The 18,330-nt window shown below is 55.5% G+C and overlaps 1 long non-coding RNA gene across 1 annotated transcript; it reads right to left on the bottom strand.

The window, feature by feature from the left end:
* Window positions 1-1,243: 1,243 nt before the first annotated feature.
* On the bottom strand, window positions 1,244-17,398 carry LOC138916151 (uncharacterized). Its single transcript, XR_011422954.1, has 2 exons — window positions 13,923-17,398; window positions 1,244-4,364 (listed from the first exon to the last, which is right to left on the bottom strand). It is a non-coding gene; the product is annotated as an uncharacterized lncRNA (long non-coding RNA).
* Between the last annotated feature and the right edge of the window lie 932 nt (window positions 17,399-18,330).

The following is an 18,330-nucleotide window of genomic DNA, read 5'->3' on the forward strand; positions in this document are numbered from 1 at the left end:
ACAGGTCCAGGCATGGACTCCACCCTCCTGGAGCTCACTGTCCAGTAGGGGTGATGGAGAAGAAATCAGTTACCTCCATTCGTTCCACAGATGATGACCCCTGGGTGCCAGGTGCTAGTCTAGGCACTGTGGAGACAGCAATGGACAGAACAGCCCCAAATCCCTGCCCTCAAGGAGCTCACATTCTGGAAGAGGGAGACAGAAAGCAAGTGACATAGCCTGAGAAGGGGATGTGCGCTGTGGAGAAAAATAATGCAGGGAGGGACCAGGGAGTGTGCCTGCAATTACATCTCAAACCCAACTGGTGCTGTGATAGTTAGGGGCTCCAGGAGAGTCGAGAAGGGACCTCAGATCCCTCCTTCAGCCGTGCCTGCTCCCTTGGAGGGAGATGAGAGCAGAACTGGGGAATTTGGAGCAGCTGAGTCTCAGGCCAGTGGTCCCTAAACATCGTGGCAGATGTTTGTTTCAAGCACTCCATCCCCAAGAGGCTCAGAGTCTCGTGGCAAAGCAGAGAAGACATGAAACAACAGGTGGCATGATGGCAGGGAATGCTAAAGGCGGGACCACCGAGCAAGGGATCACAGGAAAACCCCAGAAGGCAGCAGGAGTTGAACCAGGCGGGGTTGTGTTTGCTAGATTAAGCTGCAATGACTACAGCTCATCTGTGATGAAATGAAATGGGCCAGCTTAGAAGGCAGTGAGTTCTCATCACTGGAACCTCAAAGGGAGGCTGGACAACCACTTGTGAAGGGGACTCACGGACTGGATTGGGGGATAGTACTGATGTCTTCTAAGGTTACTGGGGTCCTGTGAAGTTGGGGAAGCCACTAAAGAACTGGAGGGAGGAATGGCAGGGTGAAGCACTTGGGTTTTAGCTTAGAGGGCAATGGGGAGCCATGTAGGGTGTCAGAACAGCAGAGAAACACGGGGAAGGCTGAGTCTCGGGAAGACAAATCAGACAGCATTATGCTGGGCTGGATTGGAACAAGGAGGGAGGTGGAGGAGAGGAGACCAGCTACTGTACTAACCAAATGCATCAATGGGTGTGCGCATGTGAACACACGTATAACGCATGTGCAAGCAGAAATCTCCAATGACTAGACAACCATCAGTTGAGAGAGCACAGAATGGTCTTGAAGAAGAGGCTGACTTGGACGCTCTCTTGGCCTCATTTCCAAAGTTGCAGGCACATGCATGAGTGTATACGGCGGTGTACGCACACTTGGGTACACAAAAGTCCACATGTAGTTCAGCACTCTTTATTCATTGATGGGGCTCTGTCCGGTTAGCGGGAATGCACACTGTATTGGTGCTGGGATTGGGGTGGCTTTGTGGGCCTCTGTTTGGGGGTGTAGCTGGGGAACAAACAGTAAAGACGAGCATGCCCCTGGGAGAGTCTGTGAGGAGTTCAGGGGTTCTGCTGTCACGTGTGTGTATGTGGGTACGCGTGTGTAGGGGGAATGACTAGGGAGGCCGCTGTGTGAATCTTTGAGAGTGAAATTTGCTCATGCAGCCTCGGGTAGAGGACTGACTTGTGTGGCTCCAGGTGAGAGTCAGATTTCCATCCAGTCTGGGGAGATCTGTCTTGAGGTTTGCTAGGAGCCAGGCGCTTTCCTGCACACCAGCCCACTGAGCCATCCTACCACCCTGCATGGTATGTATTATTGTTTCCATTTCAGCAGGTAAGGAAGCCCAGGAGCCGAGAGCCTTGCCCAGCGTCCCAGTACTATCCAAAGCAGAACCAGACCCCAGGTTTTCTGACTCTGAGCTGGGCGCTCTGACCTCAAGGGCCACCTCCAGCATCTGGAGAGGTGTCACCAGAACACGCTTGCAGGGGACAGTGATTCCTTCAAGCATCCCTCCCAGGCACCCTTACACCATTGGGAGCCCAGGTGAACATCCACCTGCCTAAATTCTCTGCCCCCATCCCTGCCCTCACCCTGACCCCCTCCTGCCACCAGCAGGCTCATCTGTTCCCCACCCCGGTCCCCTCTCCCCTGCAGCAACCTGGGTGCAGCGCGCCTGGGTTCCAGCTCGCCTGTGTGTTATCCATATATTTTCACCCCCAGCTGGGTGCTCAGTTATTGTTCTGGCGCAGGAGGGCGAGGGGGCGGCTTGTGGGCGTAGTGACGCCGGGCTGTCTGCTCAGTTCTCCGCTTGTTATTACCTCTCCTCCAGGCTCCCATTAGCCCGCCTGCCCCAGAGGGCTGCGCAGGCTCCCTGCTCCTCGGCACCTTTGTTCCTTAATTATCACTGGGGAGCTCTGCTCACCTGCCTGCCACTTTCTAAGAAGCTGTCTGGCTCCCCTTCCCCGCCCTGCACCCCCAGGACCTAAGCCCCTACACCCCCTGGGGTGGGGGCTGGTGTCTAGGCAGCTTGCCCCAGGCTTGGTAAGCTCCAATCCCTGGCCCCTTGTAGAAACCCTTTCTTTTTGTCCCTGCCACCTCCTCTGAGAACCCTGCCCTGATTGATGCTGTCTTGGATCTCAGCACTGGAAGGGACTTTAAACTATCACGTGGTTCAACACTGCCTCCCCACTCACTGCCTGGACTGGGCCACCTCCAGAAGGGACTCAATGAATAGTCAGTGAGAAGATGATTAACTTCTGTGGCCTCTACTTGAATGTCTCTGCATTGGGCAGCTCCCTCCCTCTCAAGGCAGCCCGTGGCACCTGGAGATGGCTGGGACTGTTAGAAAACCACTCAGCCACATCTCTCTCAGGAGCTCTCTGATTTTCATGGCCTGAAATCAAGTGTTTCTGAGCCCCAGGCTCAGCCCTGTCTTTCCTGCTGGAGGCTCACTGATGCCCCCCTCAGGCAGGGCGCCTCCCAGCACAAGGTTCTGTCGGGGGGGGCGGGGGGGCCTTTCGTACTCCCCTTGGACTTAGGGACTCAGCAGTGCCCCGGCCCACCACCAGCCCCTGGCTTTCCTCCGTCTCAGGCCTCTGGCTGCTGTTCTTGAGCAGGAAGGCGAGGGGGAGGAGGCAGGGTGCGAACCCTTAGGCCAAACAAGCTCCAACAGCTTGCTGCGCACCGAGGCCAAGGCTGCGGGAGGGAAGGCCTCAGGGAGCTGGGGCAGGAGACAGGAATCTCCCCTCCCCAGCCAGCCCGCCACCCTGCCTGCTGACCCTTGCACAACTCCCAGCCTCAGTGCACTGTGGGTACAAGGGGGTCAGAGGCCGGGCTTCTGGACGAAGGAGCCACGAGCGAGCTGACCCACACGGGCACCCATGGCCGCTTCGTGTCAGGACAGTGCCTGCCCTAGGCTCTTGGGCACAGTGCGTCTCTCCCTGACCTGGTCCACTGGGGGGTTTCCTTTTGACCTTCATCTTTGTGGGGGGTTTGAGGGTTTTTTTGGTGAGGAAGAATGGCCCTGAGCTAACATCTGTGCCAGTCTTCCTCTGTTTCATGTGGGATGCCTCTACAGTGTGGCTTGACCAGCAGTGCTAGGTCCATGCCCGGGATCCGAACCCACGAACCCTGGGCCGCCAAAGCAGAGTACGTGAACTTTACTGCTATGCCACTGGGCAGACCCCTTCATCTTTGTGTTCTTTAAGTGCGTCTCCATCTTCTCATCTTCTCTCAGACTGGGGGCTCCGTGAGGGCAGGGTCACGCCTCCGTCAATTTGGGCACACGGGAAGGGTGGAGATTGGAGCCCAGTCACGGCCTGGTCTTGGCTCTGAGCATCTTGCGTCCCAGGAGTGCTACACTGACGCCGGGAAGGCGCCTGGTGCGTGTCGGAGGGCTCTCTGGATGGACACCAGCTGGGGGTGGAGGACTCGAGCTGGGAGGCCACCTCCAGCCACCAGGCCGTGATCTCAGCTGGGCCGCCCTGTGCCGCTCTCCGGATCTGACTCAGTCTGTTCCCAACGCTGCTGGGCGTCCATCCCCAGGGCAGCCCCCAGGAGGTCCGCCAGATTCCACCGGCCCCACCCAGATGGAGTCCCCCCACCCCCGCCCCTTGCTGGAGCAGCCAGGGGCTCCTGCAGGGTTTGAGGGGAGGGCAGAGGGCAAAGGTCACCTGCTGGTCCACTTGCTCCACCACCTCAATCCCTTCCTTCTTCCCTTAATTTCTCCAGACCTGAGATGTCTGTCTAGGTGTCGATGTGACCCTGGTCAGGGGCTACCCTCCTCACAGAGCCCCTGACACAGAGACACCCCTACACCAGGCTGGGGACAAAGGGCCCCCCAAAGGGAAAACAAGGCAGTTCTTCCACAATAGTCATTTCCTTGGGGGTCTCCCAAAGTCTCCCCAGAATCCTTCTCAACGTGAGACAGTAAATGAAGGCAGGTCTTCTGGAATGTTCCCTGGAGCCTGTGTCCAGATGTGCAGAGGAGTCTGGGGACCAGGGGGCATCAAGATCCTAGAAGAGAAGGATGAGAAAGGACCCTGGCTGATCTCAGTACTCACTCCCTCAGCCGAAGGGACCTTTATGAATATAAATCAGAGCGTGTCCTTCCTCTGTTCCAAACCCTCCGAAGCCTCTCATCTCACTCAAAACAACATGGAAACTCTACAAGGCCCTACACCATCTGGACCCTGCCCACCTCTCTAGCCTCATCTTCTCCTTCTCTTGCTGTTTCTCACACACACACCAGGCCTGCCTCTGCCTCAGGGCCTTTGCACGGGCCATTCCATCTAACTAGAATGCTCTTCCCTACACTTTCCATTATTTTGGTCATTCAGAGCTCAAGAGACCTCTTCCAAGAGGCTGTCCTAGATGACTCAATCTAAAAGAGTGACCCTAGGTCTCCTGGCATCCCTGCCCACCCACCCGCCCACCCAACGTCTTCACAGCTCTGCTTTATTCTTCCTTGCAGCACTAACCTCCTGAAACGAGTTTCTCTTTAATTACTTGGTTATTATCGGCCTCCCCTATTAGAATGCAAGCTCTCTGAGGACATGGCTGTATCCTTAGGGCCCAGCACAAGGCCTGGTGCTCAAGAAATATCTGTTGAATAAACGGATGACCTGGGGAGGGGAAGAGACATGCGCAGGTAACCCAAGGGCTGGTGGGGCTGGGACAAGCAAGGACAGGGGAGCAGCCCTGGTAGGGATGTAGAGGAAGGAGCTGGTCCTTGGGTTCCCGGGCCTCAAAGGGCATGCCAAGGGCTGATGGAGGAGGGGGAGGGAGAGGAGGGAGGGGGAGGCTGCCTTCCTAGGATGCTCCCCGCCCAGGCCCCACTCTGAGGGCCAGCGCGGAGGCCAAGGAAGGAGGTACCACAGGCCCCATTCTCTGGGCGTCCCCAGTCTCAAAGGGACAGGAAAGAGTGCCTGGAAAGTCCTGGAGGTCAGGCCTCTCCGCTGAGCTCAGAGCCGGGGCTTTTTCTACTTGGCCACTGCGCCAGGCTCAGCCTGTTCCAAAGCCAGTCCACATCCTTCCTGCGACTTCAGGTTCTGTCAACAGCCTCCTGCTCCTGGGCAGGGAGGCTCAAAAGCCCAGCGTCACCGCTGGCTGCTCCCTCTCACTTACCCTGGCCCTCCAGACTTCTCCCTATGCTGACCGGTGACGAGTGTCCCGTCTGGTCCCTGTTCCCTCCATCCCATGAGCAGCTGGAAAATCAACCTGCCGAGGCAGCTTCACCTCCACTGGCCCCAAACGCTCCCAGCCCCTAAAGCAAACTCCACCAAGGGGTGGGTGGGGGTGGGGAGGGAAAGAGGATCCTGCCTAACTCTGACCCCCGTTGTCTTTGGGGGACAATGGGTTGTGCTGGCAGGTGCATGGACTCTGGAGTTAGGCAGACTTCGGTTTTCTCACTTTCTCCTCAATTCTGTGATCTTGGAGAATTTACTTAACTTCTCCAAGTCTCAGTTTCCCCATCTATCAAATGGAGATAACAATGCATGTCTCACCGGGATGCTTGGGGATTAAGTGGGAAAACCTAATAAGCACCTAGCTAGAATCTGGAATACAGTCAATGCTAAATAAATAGGAGGCCCATCCGTTCCCTTTCAACCTTCACTCCCCTGCTCAAGAACCTGCTCTGGCTCCCTGTTTCCTATCGTGTCTGATCTACATTCCTGTCTTTGGCTCTCAAGGGTCTCTAGCATCTGGCCTGACCTTCTCAACCCAGTCTTCACTCCCAAGATTTCCCACACACAATCTGTCTCTACTTTGGTGCCCCCAGTGAGCACACCATGGTCACTCCTCTGCTGTGCCCTCTGTCCACACTGCCTTTCTTGTCCCTTCTGCCCATCCTACTTGTCCTTCAAGGCCCCTTCCTCCAAGAAGACTGCCTGAACCACTCCTGCCCTGATCGTTCTCTCTCCTCCAAAACCCTGCTATTCACTTAGGCTGGATGAGAGCTGCGGGGTCGGAGTGGCTGGATGTCCGTGTCTGTGGATGACACCTGTCCACCCAGGCTGGCAACCTTCTAGGTTAGCAACCCTTCCTGGACCTCTCCGGAGCTTGCTACAGAGCTAAATATACAGCAAGTGCTCTGTCAATATCTGTCTTTTGATTCGTCACGAAGCAATAAATAAAGGAAGTGAGTATAAGGCAAACCGAGGCCCTGGGGGGATTCTGGAAAGGGTGGAGGTGCTGAGTCTCCCACCTGGGGCGGGAACCAAGCTCGGTGCTTTATGCGTTCTCTCTTCTTTCTCACCACCCTGGGAGGTAGTATTAGGCCCATTTTACAGATGGGAAGACTGAGGTTCAAAGAGATTTAGTGACTTGACCAGGGTCACTTGGCCAGAAATTGGCAGGGGCAGAACTTGATGTGAGGCTGAGGGGCTGTTTCCTGGGGGGAGGGGCATTCCAGAGGGGGAGCAGCCTGTTCACAGGCTCAGGGGCCGGGGTGGGGGGGGGGAGGCCCAAGGTGGAGTATGTAGAGAGAGACGGTGGGCAGACCGACTGGAGGGGACGAGGGGTACATGGGGGAAGGAGCTGGATGGCCCATTTGAAGAGGACAGGGAAGGGTCTGGAACCATCTTTGTGACAGGCTAGAGAAAGATACAGCAAAACCCCCCTGGGGAACTGGTTGCGGCTTCAGAATTTTCCTTACCAGAAAGTGCCACAGTTAATCCCCTGAGTCCAGACCAGCTAGTGCTCAGCCTCCTGTCCCCAGGGCTTAGGGACAGAGGGACAGAGAAGCTGGTGTCTCTGCCCCCTCCCTGCAGAGACAGGGATGTCAGAGAGGCTGAGTGGCGTCATCTGTGACCTCTGGTTTCTCAACCATCTTCCCAAAAGCAGATTCTTCAGAGTCATTTGTCCAAGTGACTTGCCCAAAGCCCTCATATCACAGACCTGTGGCTGTCACCCCAGCACTTGTCCCTGGTGTGGCCTCTGCAGAGCCTTACCTGCCCCCAGCTCTCATTGGGGTGCCAGTCTCGACTTGGCACAGAGACCCTCACAATTCCCCAGCCCCTCAGTGGCCAAGCCCTCCCCGCGGGCAGCCAGGCCCAGCTGGAATAACAGCTCCCTCCCTCCCTCCCACTAGCACTGGGCTATTTACAGCTCACCAGGGCCTTCACACCCATGAGCTCACTGGAGCCTCCCCCACCCACCCTGGGAACCCAGCAGGGCAGGCACCATTAGCCCCACTTTGCAGATGGAGAAACTGAGGCTAAATGATTTCTCTGTGAGCTCCCCAAAGCAAAGCCTGGCCTCTTGACTCCTTAGCTTGAGGCTCTTCCCAATTCCTCCAGGGGCATGGCTCAAACACCCAGAAATTTGAAGTGGAGGAGTTTTGGCCCAGGGAGGGCTCTCGCGCGGTAGACAGTCCCAGGAGCTGCAAGGAGCCCCCAAGGCAGGGGGCCAGGAGGGCAGGAGGGGAGGGAAGTCTTCACGGCCTCAGCCACTGGCTGCTAAAAGCCTGGCAGAGGCATCTGCAGGGTGGACTCAGGGGGCTGCAGGCTGGGCAAGCTGGCTGGGCGTGTGGTTGGGGCGTTGGCCCCCAGGCCAGGGCAGGGGAAGGGGATGGTCCCCAGCCTCAGAACTCCCTCCTGGACAACCAGACATGGGGGTGCTGTATGCTGGCTGTAGCTGGAGGGATACCAGGTAGACACCAGAGGGGACTTCCTATGCAGAGGGGAGTTCCTCTGCCACGAGAACAGAGTCCAGCTCAAGCCCTCCCTGGTCACCTCACACGAGGATTATGCCACCTTGGCCTTCCCACCTCGTCTCGCCTCCTGGACTCGTTCCATCCCTAGGTCCTGCCAGCTGTTCACCCTCCAGGACACACTCTCCCTCCCAGCCTGTCCCAAGTCCCCGCAGTCCCTGCCAGAAGCCTCTGATTCTTCCTCTGACTTGGAACATGACTCTTCTCCCGGCCCAGGGAGCCACAGTTTGAATTCTCCTGGTCTTTGTCTCAGTGCCTGTGTATTGGAGGGTCCTGACTCCCCCTGAGACTGGAGGGCTCCAGGGGACAGCGAGCGAGTCTCCCCATCCAGCTGTGCAGCCTCCTTCCTCTGGCTCCGCCTCCTTCAGCCTGGGCAGCCTCTGCCCATAGGGGGCGCCCAAACAGTGCTGCTGAGGCGGGGCATCCTTGCTACTGCTTGCGCTGGACCAGGGGTGAACCCGGAGCTGTGGATCTGGGTGAGATGTCAGATGCACGTCCAAAGCCCCAGCTTACCTTTCAATTGACCTTGTGACTGGAGGCATCTTAGATGAGGAGAGAGCCTCTCATTTGGGGTAGGAGATGGGGCCTGGACGGTCACCTCTAAAGACTCGCTGACCTTCCAGGCTCGGGGAGGGTGAATGGCTCGAGGTGCTCACACAGCCCTCAGTGGACCTAGATGTCTTCCTTGGCCCTGCTCTGGAATCCTGGGCTAGTGGGCAGAGGCCCCAAGCAAGCAACCCCGATTTCCTTCCCCAAGTCTCTCGGAAAGAGTGGTGAGTCAGTTGCGGCCATGAACTCATCCAAGGCAGTAAAAATAGGAAAACAAACAGGCTTCTCCTCCAGGCGGGAGGAGAGGGGCAGGGTGAGGGGAAATGGGTTTTTCCCTCGCTGGGCAGAAAGGGCCGCCATCTTTTGAAGTCCTCAAGAGTGAGGCAGGCGTCCTGCGGCCCCTAGAAACTCAGCCACATCAAAGAACCCAAAGAAGGTTGTTTGAGGGGCATGCTGTCTCACACACAGTCACAGTCACACAAGGTGACACAACCAAGTCCCTGAGGGACACACAGTGACACACACTGCTGAGGGCATAACACCTAGCTACACACACAACATGCAATGCCAGTAACCCACCAGGAAGTTGCATAGATGCCCACAATAACAGTCAGACCCGCCGGCACACTCAGAGACAACATCGCAGAGTCCCACAGAGTCACACGCATCCATGACAGCTGTTTCCACCCAGAGGTGCACACAGATCACGCAGAGCCACACACAGCCACACAGATGGCCACATGCTCTCTCAAAACCAGTGCACTCTCCACACCCAGCCACTCTCAAAACCAGCCTCCGTGAGCCACGCACGACATCGCACAGGCAACTCCCATTTCTACGCACACAGTGACACAAACACACAGCCACACGGACAGTCACATGCAGCCCACAACCACACAGCTCCCACACCACGCACAGAGCCACACCCAAGCCACAAAGAGTCACACATACAGAGTTTCAGTTACACACTCGTCACATGCTCACAAAAGCAACATCTCCACTTTACGCGCACCATCACGGAGACCCATTCTGTTCATGGAACCTCTGGGGCTGAGACCTGATGGGAGTTGGCCCCTTGGGTGGGAATGGGGAGGTGTCTGATTCACGGCTGCCTTCTTCACCCCCTCCCTCCTCTCGGCTGCACCTCCCTGGCCATCCTCTGTTCTGAGCGCCCACTGTTTGGCGTTCTCCAGGCTTCGCTGAGTCCCCACACCTCTTGCCACTGAGGGGAGGGGCATGTAGCCTTGGAGATGACTGAGTCCAACCAACATTAAGGATCATCCATTTATTCAACACGCCATCATTCGGTCCCATGTGCCCAGTGCTGGTGCCAATGCTGGTGCTGGTGCTGGTGAATAGAGAGGTAATTCCAAATCAGACCAAAATTTTCCGCCAGTGTAATGGCTATTTTGGAATGTGTGCCTGCATGACCCTCCATGGATCCAGCCCCAAACACCGACTCGCTCCCCTGCCTTGGCCTTGAGGAGACCCCGGCAGGCCCGAGACTCCTCATCTCGCTGTTTTGAGCGGCCGTTTCCAGGAGGGTGACTGGTTCTTGTGTAACTGACACGACCTCTGAAGGAGGCCTGGGGACCAGACTCAGGAAGACCTCCAAGTGAACTGCCCTCCCCTTCTCCGGGGGAGTGAGCCCTGACAGGCAGCCGTGCTGGAAAACACCCTGTACCAGGGTCCAGAGAGCTGGGCTTTCGTCCAGTTCCAGTATGTCATCCTGGGCCGTCTTGTCCCCTCTCAGGCTCAGCTTCTCCCCGAGGGCAAGGGAGCTGGGCCAAATCAGTGTCTCATGGCAGTAGAGGGGGCCAGCTTATTAATATGCAGATTTCCAGGCCCACTCCAGACCTTCTTGAGCCCAGAATTTGAGACCCAGGGGCTCTGGGGACCCCTGAGGTGCCTTCCATCTCTAAAACGGACTATGAAACTTTGAGGAGCAGCAGTGCTAGAGGCTGAGGGCTGCTCCCGAGGTGGCCGAGGGCCTTTCCTAGCCCGGGGTGTCTGGCATGCAGGAGCCACCGCCACCTTCCAGGAGGTGCCACGTCATCTGGCTGGTTTAAAGGCTTGGGCCAGCAAAGGGCTTGTGGTTAGGGCAGGTGACAGCCAAATCAGAACGTTTGGGCCCTGTTCTTGGCTGAGGCGAGGCTTTCAGGGCAGGCCACGCTGATGGGGACTCTCGCACCTTTTCTGGGGTTAATGATGCCCAGGTCCGAACCTTAGGTGTGGGGGGCTTGCCTAAGAGGAGGACAGGCAGAGCAAGGTAGGAAAAGTCCACGGGACAGTCTCAAGAACCTAGGGACTCTGAATGGGAGTCCTGTCTATTTTGAACCCAGTTTTCCTCCGTTGAGTCTATCTGCTTCCTGGTTTCTACTCAGCTCCTTTCCTGATGCTCACGGAAAAGACTCACGTGCTGTCAGAATTGGGACATTAGTGGGCACCTACCCCATTTCTCTAGCCCATGACACAGCCCCTCAACCACATATGTCATCAAAAAAGCTGCATTATTAGCTTTCCGTGTGCTGGGCACTCTGCTAGTCACACAAGGTGCGTCATTTGGTCCTCACAACAATTTTATGTGGTAAGGACTATTAACTCCATTTTACAGATGAGAAAAATGAGGCTCAGAAATTCTAAGCCACCTCGCCTAGCAGCAGAACTGGGATTCAAACTTACTGGCATCCGCTCCAGAGCTCAGGCTCCCAACCACATCTTAGAACATCCCTTGCCTCGGCTGGAGCGCCTCAGTGACCGGGACTCCCAAACACTTATTGAGGACAGATTGTACACACACACACACACACACACACACACTCACACACACACACGGTGAGGAAGTGAAGCTCAAAGAGAGGTGAACCTGCCCCCCCAATGCTTATTCCAGCAGAGGAAACAAGAGTGAAAAATCCCTCTGTACGAGGCAGCAGGAGTTGGTGCCTGAGATGCGTGGAGAATGTGCTGCTTTGGAAAACTCTACTAAAAATGTCTTCCTTCTGTTGAACCTAAATCTATATTCCTCTGACTTCCATTTGGTTCTCGGCATTCTGGCCTCAAAAGTCGCACAGAATTAGTCTGAAGCCCTTCACGCTTTTGCAGACAATTCCCACAGCCTACTTCCCATGGGGCCGGTTGCCTTAGTTCTCTCCATGTCTCCATGTCCTGACTCCTGTCTCTGTATTACCCCCTACAGAGATCCAGGCTTCACCCCCACACATGGCCAGAGACCCCCCAGGCCGGTGCGACAGCCAGTGTTGACAGTCCCTCTCTCCTCTTCACCCATTCAAAGACAGATGTGCTGCTCGGGAAAAACTCAGAGAATCTCCGAGTCCAGAGGCTGGGGTTCCAATGCCAGCTTTGCCACTTAACTGGTTGTGCAATGTTGGGCAAGGCCCTGAGCTGCTCCGAGCATCGGTTTCATCTGTGAAATGGGGACAGCAATACTTGCCCCACCTGACCGGGAAGTGAGGATCAGCTGAGGTCCTCCGTGAGAAGGTATTCCACGTGTTGCTGCGGGGCAGACCCTCACAAGTGGCCCTGTACCAAGGAGGAGCTGAGAGTGACTTCGGGATGCTGGAGAATGAAAGCCGCCCTGAGCACCTCGGTATGCAGGGTGCAGTGCCAGATGCTGTGAGGATGAGGAGCTGAGGAAGGCAGGGTCTCTGCCCTGCAGGAGCTTTCTGTCCTGGGAGTGACACCTTCAGCCACTACTGGGTCCTCTGGAAACAAAAGCTTTTTAATCAAGTGGGCTCTGGTACCCTCCAGGTAGATTAAGTGATGGGGGTAGGCATATCCTTGTGATGAGCCAAAGGAACCAACAGAAAGAGGGAGGGAAGCTAACATACGTGAAACATCTACTAGGCACCAGTTACTTGGAGTAATTTACTGAATCTTAACCCCCTGTGAGGTTGGGGTTATTATGCCCATTTCACAGATGAGGAAACTGAGGCACAGCGAAGTTTTATTCACCCAAGTCAGTAAGGTGTGGAGGCAGGATTAGAATGCAGATCTGCCTGGCTCCCAAGCTGGTGTGCTTTCCATTGTACCTGGCTGCGCCACAGAAAGGGCCAGGATCTAGGGAGATGCTACCATTTAGGCCTTTCATTCCAGAGGAGTAGCAGGAGGGGAGGGAGGGAGAAGGGGCCCTTTGGCAGGAGCCTACCTCTGGAATGTCACCCTATGGCCTCCAGTATCAGTCCTGTCCTGAGATTTCTCATAAATGTACGCAGAGGTCACCATTTCACTCATTCTCTTTCATTCATTCAGTGCCTGCATACTGAGCACTTATGGTGTGCCTGGCCTGTGCTGGACACCGCCTTCACCGAGGCATAAAGGCCCCATCCCTGCCCTCGTGCAGCCAACCCATCTGAGCATCTGAGAGGGGCAATGCAGCTGAGCACGTGGTCCAGGTGGTTGCAGTCCCGGACAAGGAAGTCAGGGGAGGATGTCTTAGAATCCACAAACTGTCAAGTGAGAGAAGCAAGAATCCTGTGTACAGTATGATTCTATTCATGTTAAGGTGATAAACAGGTGAAAGTAAGCAGATACAGGTGATGAAACTGGAAGGAAAAGCAGGGAGGTGATTAACACAAAAACTGGGATGCTTAGGTGGAGGAGAGGATTATGATCAAGGAGGGTCACTCAGCGGGGTTCCTGGGGGACTGGCAGAGTCCTATTTCTTGACCTAGGTATCTAGTTTATAAATATTCCTTAACTGTGTGTATCTTAATTCACTGTACTTTATATGTTTTTGTTCACAATTTTAATACACAGAAATTGCCAAAGTCACTATTGGGTGGGACCGAGGCTGATTTCTCACAGTGCCCCACACAGAACTGTACTAGCAGGTGCTTAAAAAGAGAGTACTGATAGCACAACTAGAATATACAACTATGTACCCGGGGGCTTTGGGGAGAAGAAAAAAAAAAAAGATTGGCAACAGACGTTAGCTCAGGTGCCAATCTTTAAAAAAAAAAAAAGAGAGGGGCCGTCCCTGTGGCCCAGTGGTTAAGTTCTTGTGCTCCGCTGCAGGCGGCCCAGTGTTTCATTGGTTCGAATCCTGGGTGCAGACATGGCACTGCTCATCGAGCCACGCTGAGGTGGCGTCCCACATGCCACAGCTGGAAGGACCCACAACTAAGAATATACAACTATGTACTGGGGGGCTTTGGGGAGAAAAAGGAAAAAAAATAAAATCTTTAAAAAAAAAAAGAGAGAGAGAGTACTGAATTGCAGAGAGTTTTGAAGGAGCCGGAAGTGAGATGCACAGTCCAGCCAGACAGGGGGTCTAGAGACAAGAGCTCACTTACTTGCTGAAGTTCTTGAGGACGGAGAGGATGAAAGGTATCTTTCCCACAACTGTCTGGATGCCTGAGGATCAGCAGTTCCCCAAATGGAGCCCCAGACTCTGGAATCAACATCCCCTTCTCTCAGCCCAGCACCAAGCCGTAGAGTAGTGTAATGAGCACTGAGTCAGACGGCCTGGATTGGAAATCCAGCTCTGTACACACTTAGCCAGGCTTTCCCTGGCAAGGCACTTCATGACATGGGCCTCAGTGTCTTCATCTGTAAAATGGGGCTAATAAAGCACCTACTTCACAAGTTACTTTGAGGCCCCAGTGAAGCAGTAGATGTGAAAATGCTTTAGGGCATGCCATATGTGTTGTCTAATTATAAATATCTTATCACCCAGGTATTCTTCCTGCCTTCTCCCCTCCTGCCACCATTTTGCAAGGAGGCCCCAGAATAAAGCTGTACTCTGATTTAGAAAGTCCCCAATCCCAGCCCCCTCCAGGTCCTTGGGTTGGTGATTTTCTGAGGCTGAGCTTCAGGGTGATTCCAAAAGCAAGTTCCCCAAGTTGGAGGAAGCCCAGCTGGGGAGGTGGCATTCCAGGCGGCAAGTCAGAGGGTGAGTCAGGGCTAGGGCGGCCCTCCCCCTCCCCTGGCTCTTGGCTCAGGGCCCAGACCTGGTTACTCTCATTTGCATACATCTGCATATATGCAAGTGTCACCTGTGCATCCTGGCAGGGTGTAGGAGAAAGACACCTGTGCAGGAGCGAGAGGGAAACCAGAGTGGCTGACTGCATGCTGGAGCATCCAAACCTCAAATCTTGGGCCATGGTCCATCTGCCCATCAAATGCCTGAATCTCTGAACCAAACACATGGCTTCTTCCCCAGGGCTCCTCCAGTTGCCCAGGCCAGGAACTTCAGAGTCATTCTTGTCTCTACCCTCTTCCAGTACAGTCACCAAGCCCTGCAGAGTTGTCTTTGAGCCACTCTTCTCATGCTTCCCCTCCTTTCCATTGCCTCTGCCACCAACCCGCTGGGCCCTCCCTCCTCTCTTCACACACGACCTATTTGCAAAAGCCTCCTAACTGGGCTCTCTGCCACCTGACTCTTCCCTTCCCAGACCACTTTCGTACCCAAGATGCTCCTAGGAAGCCTCTCAGCAACCCCTCTGCCCCTCACCCATGGGCCCCATTCTGAGCTCTTGGTGGGCGTTCCAAGCCCTCCACAGTGTGGAACTCCTGACTCTCAGTCTCAGCTCTTTCCTCACTTTCTTACCTTCCAACCAAGTGGGTGTAGAGGATACACACACTTTTTCTGTGCCTCAGTCTCTTCATCTGTAAATTGGGGCATAGTAATAGGACTCCCTTGCAGGGTTGTTTGAAGATTTCAATGAGGAAATGCATGTGAAGCATAGTATACAAGCCCACAATAAATATCGGCCATTATTGATATTATTACTTACACACATCTTACCACCATTTCCATAGAGGGCATTCCTCTCCTGGGGTCCTCTCTGCCTGCTCAGCACTTCCTCTTGCCCTTGCAGAGTGGTACTTCGCCAGGTAACACAACTCCATGGAGTTAAGAGGACAAACTGGCCTGAGTTCCAATTCTAGCTTTTAGCAAGTTACTCACTCTTGCTGTGCCTCAATTTCCTCATCTGTAAAGTGGGGATAATATGATACTTCATAGAATTCGTGTGATAAACGAAATAACGCAAGTAAGAGCTCAGCATAGTGCCTGCAACACAGAAAACAATAATTGTAGCTATTATTACCATTATTATTGTGTTACCCAAGACTCAGGGCCTCAGATCACGGCTGCTCCCCTTGTCCTCCGAAAGCTCTAGAAGGTTCATTAAGGTGTTTCCAGGAACAGTGCCTCCATCTGGATCCTCCTGTGCCTCAGACAGCCAAAGAACCACTATCCGCGCCCCTCCTTTCCTGTGGACAGCAACTGAGGCAGCCAGCGTTCCTTTGGGTTGGCTGGTGCTTGGGAGTGGGGCTGAGCTTGCCCCTCCTACTAGTTCTGAGGCACGTTCCACCCAGAATTTGGGCTGGGGAGGACTTGTCTCCCCCCAGAGTTTGGGAGCCGTGCCTCAGCCAAGGTCCAGCCTGGATAGGTGTGGGTCAGCTCACAAGTGGAGAGGGGTCGTTAGGGGAGGGGAGGGGCACACTGGTCTGAGAAGATGGAAATGGGCAAGAGCGCAGCTCAGGTGGCCATGACTAGCGCCCAGCACCCACCCCACCCCGAAAGTCCCAACCCTTCTCCCTTACTGTCCACATCCGTGTCCTCCAGACTTTTCCAGGCATCCGTTGACGAACTTCCAGTGTGTGATCCTTTCCCAGCGCGAATTAATAAGGGTGATTGGCGGCGGAGGGCAAATGTGGGCGGGAGGAGGTGCGCCAGCCGCCGCCCCCTCCTCAAACAGAAGGAGTGGGCCTGGGCCGCTCCTCTCGGCCTAGCGCCCCCGCCCCTCCTTGCTGAGCCGGGTGGGGGAGGGTTTGGAAGAAAGGGGAAGAGTGGGGGTGGGACTGAGCTGTCTCTCATCCCCCACTCCAATCTCCCCTTCCCCCACACCAGGCCTGACGCTCTGAAGCCCAGAGCCCAACGCGGTGGTACGCAGAGGGAAAGACTACGGGTTTTATTTTTGTGTTTTGGCGGGGGGGGGGGTTTGTAATTGTGATTATTTTTCTCACTTTGGGGGTCAGGAGGTGCGGGTGCGTCTGCGGCGCCCACGTGGTGGTCCCGCTCTCCTCCCCAAGACAATATTCCCTCATTCTCTCAGGCCCGGCCCAGCAGAGGTAAGGGGCAATCTCCGCAGCCCAGACTGGGATGCGGGGACCAAACCTACCTTTTTGTTACGAAAGAAAAACAGGCCGGACCTCCAACGGGTCTAGTTGGGGAGTCAGAAAGTGAAAACTGTAACCCCACCCGTGTAGACCTTCCGCGGAATCGAGGGGGTCCAGAGGGTCGGGCGCGAGTAACGTGTGTGTATGTGTACCTGTGTGGTGGGTGGGTGCTGTGTGGTGTGTATGTGTGATGTGGTTGTGTATTTGCCGCAAGTGTGTGCTTGCCTGTGTAGTGTGTGCTCCGGCTGCTGGGTTATGGGAGTATGAGTGTGACTGTGCTGTGCGTGTGTGTTCGGTGCTATGTTGTGTGCGCCCGTGCACACACTCGCTTCGTTGGCGCCCGCTAGATGCATGTCCCCACTCCGCCACGTCCTACCTCCGGCTTCCCCCGGGACCGGATGATGGAGACCTCGGCGGAACGCCCTAGTTTCCGTGCTGCGGTCTGGGAAGGTCTGAAGAACCTGGCCGAGCTGTCTTCGTTCGGGGCGCGGCGAATTCGTTGCAGCCGGGTTGGCCGCGGGGCCTCCCGCCAGCTCTCCACGTTCCCCCGGGCGTCCGGCGTGCCGTCCCGCGGTCTGTCCGCCGGCTCTGGGCGCGGGCTCCTCCCTCAGGCCCGCCGGGTCCGAGGCTGGGACACCCGACCGAGAACTCCCGCGTCCCCGCCGCCGAGCCCCGCGCCTCCGCGCCCCCTGCCCGGGCCATTTCCCGCGCCCGCGCTCCGCCAGCTCCAGCCGCGCAGAGCGGGGCCTCCAGCGCACCTTCAAAGCCGCTCCAGTTTTTGCTAAATGTTCTTTTTGGGGCGTGGGGTGGGGGTACTTGGTCTAAGAGTGGTTCATAGTTTGTTTTATTTTTAACCTGTTTGGTGACTTCGCATTTACGTGTATTTTAAACGTCCCAGTCAGTCCCAAACAGAAGGCTTTCGCTGGGGCGGAGGCTGAAATTTGGAAATAAAGCAAAGACGACGTGGGAAGAATGTCGCTGAGGAGGGAGCCGGAGACCCTGGAAGGGAGCCCGCCTGCCCAGCGGTGCCCAGATCTCTAGGTGGCGCTGACCCCAAGGCCTCTCCCCTCCCCCTCCCCTGGCAGTGTCTCCAAGGTTATCTGGAAAATGAGGCGGGAACGCCAGTCACAGAGAAAGCTCTCGTGGGAGCGTGGAGGTGAGCGCCAACCGAAGTGCACGGCCAGGCTGGCGGTGACGTCGGTAACCAGCCCGCCGCCCCGCTTGCGCCAGCGCTTATTAACTGCTCGATCAGAGAGAAGAAAAGAGACACAATAATTCAAAATTTCAGGAAAAGTCAAATTGGAGTGGGTGGGGATGCAGGGGTCTCTAGACTGCCCCTTCCCCGCCTTGCCTACAGTGGGGCTTTAACAACCGCGCAACAGGCTGAGCAGAACGAGGAATCCTCACCCCCTACCCCCGCCAAATAAATTATTCACAGTTTCCCCAAACCGAGTTACTAGGGAAGCGCCGCCAAATCGGACTTAAATTCCACTGAGAACGGACAAAACTAAACTAAAATTTCGTTTGGGGACGGTGGGTGGGATGGAGGAGAAAGGGCTCGGATGATCCCGCTCT

The sequence above is a fragment of the Equus caballus genome, chromosome 11 (genome assembly GCF_041296265.1).
Source record: "Equus caballus isolate H_3958 breed thoroughbred chromosome 11, TB-T2T, whole genome shotgun sequence".
In the NCBI taxonomy this organism is placed as follows: domain Eukaryota; kingdom Metazoa; phylum Chordata; class Mammalia; order Perissodactyla; family Equidae; genus Equus; species Equus caballus.